General features: G+C 39.4%; 1 long non-coding RNA gene across 1 annotated transcript; it reads left to right on the top strand.

Annotated features, from left to right (window-relative positions):
* The first annotated feature begins 4,163 nt into the window (after nucleotides 1-4,163).
* Nucleotides 4,164-5,013, top strand: LOC126418558 (uncharacterized). The gene is made up of 3 exons (XR_007575865.1): nucleotides 4,164-4,329; nucleotides 4,454-4,591; nucleotides 4,698-5,013. It is a non-coding gene; the product is annotated as an uncharacterized LOC126418558 (long non-coding RNA).
* The last annotated feature ends 501 nt before the right edge of the window (nucleotides 5,014-5,514 follow it).

Genomic DNA, 5,514 nt, shown 5'->3' with positions numbered 1-5,514 from the left:
GTCGACCTCCCTGTTTCTTCATTTCTCCTAACACCAGGAAATTAACAATTGTAGTGTCAAAACTGCGCAGTGAAGTTAAATGTAGCGGTTTCTCTTGACAGTGCCAGTTATGTCAGCGTTCCCGTCCCCAAACGTTTGCATCCACCCAAAGGCCAATCTTGTCATTTAGCATTTTGTTCATCATTTTCAGCGACTGTTTTTCAAGAATGGCAATGTGAAGAAATAACACAAAGTTAAAGTTGTTTTTTAATGCACCTGGTCTACTATTTCTTCACATTGGAAATCTTGTTATTCCATTCACCCCCCCCCCCCCAAACCCCACTACTACTTTGTACCACCTATACCTTCCTCACACTATCATAGACAAAGACTGGACGTGATGAAAGCTGAAAAACTAGAAAAACTCCTCCACACAGCAAAACTACATTATTTTCTGCTACAATTTCAAAATAACCATTTCAAGTACTTGATAACCACAGGCTCCCAGCCAGCTAACTCACTAGGTGGCCCCACCTGAAAGTCTCCCATCAGGGCATGAAGCATGAACTACTCGAACCCTTAATCAGTGTCAGATCTGGAGCAAGGAGGGCCAAATCAAATACCAAAAAACAAGTCCCTCCTCATGGGATGACTCTTTGTAACAGCAGATGACAACAAACAAAAGCTCACCAATGAACTGGCCGCTGTGCCTTCTACAGTATGGGATCTAGTTAATGCAACCCCATGTAATGATCATCATCCTAAATACCATTCTAATGACGCTTCTCCTTTTAGACTGTGTTTCTTTTGAGTTCCAGTGCGACCTCCTTTCTTTTGGTGTGGGAGCCCCGTTACTGTACGAAATATCCCTATTGTAATTATGTTGCTCCAGAGGAAAATAAACAAAGAATTGTTGAGATGGTGGCTACCAAGTACTCAATATGAAATGAATCCATGTAATCAATTACAAATCTTCCCCTCACAGTATTGTGCTGGTGATCCCAAGCATTACAAGACTTCTGTTATCATGCCAATTTATAGAACTACACACATTTAGCAAGCAGCAGTATATAGCTTACCATTATACATACTTAGAGAAGGATTTAGTAACGGATAAATGTCAGCATTTAGTGTCACAACAATAAATTACTTTTTCATGACATGTACCATTTACGGGTCGACAGAAGCGTCCGATCCCACGCGTCGGCTTTGACCCGTGACGTAAGGGTGTTGTCGTGTGTGACGTCATGACGGCGCGGAGTTTGGTTTGAGTGTGGCTGTCTCCAGTTCTGTTTTATCTTATTTTATTTACTTTTCTGATCTGTTCGTTCTATCTCGTGAGATTTTTTTTTTTTTTAATTTAAAAACGCTTACTACTTATTTTAATTATCTGTTTCCTCCAATTTCTGTTTTAGTTTATTATATTTATCTTTCTGATCTGTTCGTTCTATCCCGTGAGATTTTTTTTTAAAAAGACAAAAAACACTAATCAGCTACTGAAGCATCTTTATCTTCTATGGGTTGCAGGGGTTACGACCCCTGGGGAGGTGGGTGGTTATTCATGCATGGCTGTCTTCACTTACACGTTGTAGCTATGCAAGGCGTCTAAATTTGTTTATATTTAGTTTGCCCCCCCCCCCCCACCCAAAATCACCCCATTTCCCGCGCTTGTCCCGTTAGTGTCATTAGGCTTCTTGTGGAAAGTGTGTGTGTTTGTTTCCGCCATATTTGTAACGTCATGGGTCAAAGCAGACGGGAGGGATCGGACGCTTCCGTATTTCCCCATTTACATTTTCCTCACAATAAAATGTGGATGTTATCTTTCCATCAGGAATTAAATATTTTCCCAGTTTTGCATTAAGTCTATAATAACATTTTTCCACTACTGCACCACACAACAACAAATACTAAATTATTCTCAAAACAGACGGCAGTGGAATGATGGTTCACAACACATTGTCAGATCCTGACATAACGCTGGAGTAATTCATCATGTATGTAACAAAAATAATTCTCTACGAGTACAATGAAACTATTTAGAATGAATGATCCATTTACTGTAAGGCAAAATGTTTAATTATTCCACTCGCTGTCCATTTTCTACTGGGTGCATGTTATATTACTGTGGATATTATCTTTATATCAATTACAGCAAGAAACTTTATTTCAATCTCAACTGACTACTTACATGGCTTTGTTAGTTACCCTATTACATTCAGTGCAGCACTGTAGCAACATACCCTCATGTGAATTCTAGAATTACTTCTTACACTTCCTCCGATTCATCTTCCACGTTCACTCTGAATGTTAGGCACAAATGTGAGACAGACAGAAATAATAAAAACTAATTGTAATTTGTGTCAAGGTTAAATTAAAGAGCACATGATCAGCACATATACTGAAAACTTTCACAAAATGTGTACCTCCAAATAATAAATGACATCACATACATTTACAAAAACACTCCCAAAACTGAGAAGTATGTCACTGAGGGATACTGCTGTGATGCAGGGCTATACAGAGTAAGGGCGTGGAGTTTTGGTACACAAAGAAAGCAACATGTAAATTAATTTCATTAACAATTTTGCAATAACATTGACAGGTATTCAGAAAATTATAAGCAGAACTTATGGCCAATGAGATCCCACATATTCCTTTATAATGGCATACCTATGACAGAAAATTAAATAGGTGTTATAATTACAGCACTATGATAGACCATCACAGTTCTGCTTAATAGAACAGGGGAGGAAGAGTCACAATATACTTTCTTAATTTGATAAATTTTTAGATTTCTTATTTTTTGTTCTTAAAAGTTTTAAAGTACTAAATACAATTTCAGATTGATAAAAAGATGTAGTAGTCTCGGTGGAATACAAATAATGGAGGGAGTAAAGACAACCCTTCAGCAAACAGTGTGTGTGTGTGTGTGTGTGTGTGTGTGTGTGTGTGTGTGGAGGGGGGGGGGGGGGCACTGAAAGTGCGTACAATGTCTGAATGCTGAATATTTTCTGTCTTGTTGATGAACTTGCCACCACAAAATTTCAGATCATTATAGTCAGTTAGCAAAAAATCAGTAACAAAGAAGTAGGTTTGTACAAATAATTGTGAAGGTAAGTCAAGCAAAGGCAGATGATTTGGGCTTCAATGTGATGTTGCAAACCTACCCTGTCTTTCAAATCTTTGTTGTGATTACGGGTCGATATCTGGCGTCTCCCGAAGTCTAGGATGGAAAGTAATAATTTGGTTGTATTGACAAAACCAAATAACGTGAATGGCAAACAAAGGCTGTGGTAGTTTTCACAAAAGGAGAACGAACAGGAGAGTCCACACCCTCTACCCCATTACGCCACGGGCACCATCTAGACTGCTATCACACTATTCTAGTAACCGGTGAGAGCATACACAAACAAGAACTTTCCCTATAGTCACAATAGTATTTTTGCTTACCGGTACTTTCGAAGCTGCTGCAGTCCTCTGCGTCCTGACCTTCAGAAATTACGATGTAACCCTTAACATTTTGCATTCTCTTTTTCAAAATACTCCCTAGTATCACACGAGTTTCTGGCTTCGCAGCAGCCTTTGTTCCTCAGTTTCACCTCACATTTTTCGTTTCTACCACTCGTCGCATTGGACATGGTTTGCAATGAAACAGAAGTGCATAAACACTAAAAACAGCAAAATGTACGAACTAGACTTCTCATTAAACAATGAGAGACAACAGCACCGTTCACACGTGAGACACACACTGTTGCGTTTCAGATACGCGCGCATTAGGACAGGCGTCTAAAGCTAGCGAAATGAGGGATGCTCAACTACCGGACCTACCGATAGATGGCTCTACCAGCTGATTACTGTCGTCTGTATTGCCCGCCATATTCGAATTTGGCAAGAAGTTTCTTTCGGTCTGTACGGTGTATAAGGAATTAAGGATTATCGAAATGGTGATTTCTTGTTCCGCTTTCAAGCGTACGAAGCGATGGAGTAAGGAAAGTGACTTACCATTTCACAGGTAATAGGACTACCGATACAATACGGCAACAATACAGACTTAGTGCGTTTGCTAATTCGATGTTTTTGAGCAGGTTTCCTCTAAAGCACCCAGAGCTGCTAAAGAAGTGGATTACTTCCGTGAAGCGGAAAGATTTTAAATCTACGTCTAGCAGTTTTCTTTGCGGAAACCTTTTCCGGCAAGATGATTACGTAGTGAGCCCTGGAACGTGGAAGAAACGTCTCAGACACGAAGCAGTGCCATCAATTTTTGACTTTCCGACACATTTGATGCCACCAAATAAACAGCCACGACGACATGTTAGGATTTTGAGTGACAACGATGCTTCTCCATTTGAGGTAGCTAATTAATTTCCTTGCTATGTGTGTGGTTTTGACTTTTGTGAATTTATTTCGTGCGGACACAAATGGGCTACATAGGTCTAAGCAATGTTGTAATACAGTTCCATAGTTTTGTTTTTAGCGTTCTGTCCTGGAATCCGTGCTTGATTTGCCCTCTGCAGAAGCTACTGATTGCGTGGAGAATTTTGTCAATGAGAATTCTTCCGTGGAAAGCATGTCCCATTTATCCAATGCAGAAGCTGCGAATTGTGTCGAAATCGTTAGTATAAGGATGTTTTCACACCCCTAAAGTTTTCTTATAATATTTTTTCATCAAGCCTTGAGTTATTTCAATCATATATAAGGAAATTATTTCTTTATTTCAGAGTGCAGTTGGTTCTCAAGTAATTGATTGTGGTATACAGTCGAAAGTAGAAATGGAAGACAAGGCGACCAAAACTTGCAATTTTTTCTCAGACATTGTGCACAAATTAAAACGTTAACTGAAATGTGAAGTGTGTCCGTGAAAAACTTCGAAGAAGAGAGAAGAAAGTGTTTTCCATGGATGACATCATAAGTTCATTGAAGGAGAAGGGGCATCTTCCTGAGAAGTTACATAACTTCTTCAATCATCAGAAAGGAACACAAGTGGAATTAGTGTGCAATTTAGTGGACAACTCTCTCTCGTCAAAGGGTAATAGATACACAACAAATGTGAAAATGTTTGCAATGACTGTGTACTTTTATTCAGCAGCAGCATATGAATACCTGCAAAAATTAATGCCTCTGACCCATAAATCATTGATTTCCAAATGGGTGGCAAGTGTCGACTGTGAAACTGGCTTCTTAAAAGATGTTTTTAAGTACGTTGATTCGAACCCAATCGTAAGGGACCAGTTCAGCGATTCATGTCTAATTGTAGACAGTGTGGCACTTAGGAAGCAAGTAGTTTGGGACCAAGGAACTAAGCAATACACAGGTTTTTTAGAGTTTGGTGGGGAAGTGCCTCAGTCAAAAGAAGTAATAGAGGCATCTGAGGCTCTGGTTTTCATGCTTGTCTCTATTAAAGGCAAATTTATATGCCCGATTGCATATTTCTTTATCAACGGTGTACAGGCAAATAATCAGGCCACACTGATGAAATCTGCTTTAGAGAGGCTGCATAGTTCTGGCATTAGGGTTTGGAAGGTAAATATAAGCACT

The sequence above is a fragment of the Schistocerca serialis genome, chromosome 9 (genome assembly GCF_023864345.2).
Source record: "Schistocerca serialis cubense isolate TAMUIC-IGC-003099 chromosome 9, iqSchSeri2.2, whole genome shotgun sequence".
NCBI classification, from domain to species: Eukaryota; Metazoa; Arthropoda; class Insecta; order Orthoptera; family Acrididae; genus Schistocerca; species Schistocerca serialis.
This window is presented reverse-complemented; position numbering and strand designations above follow the sequence as displayed.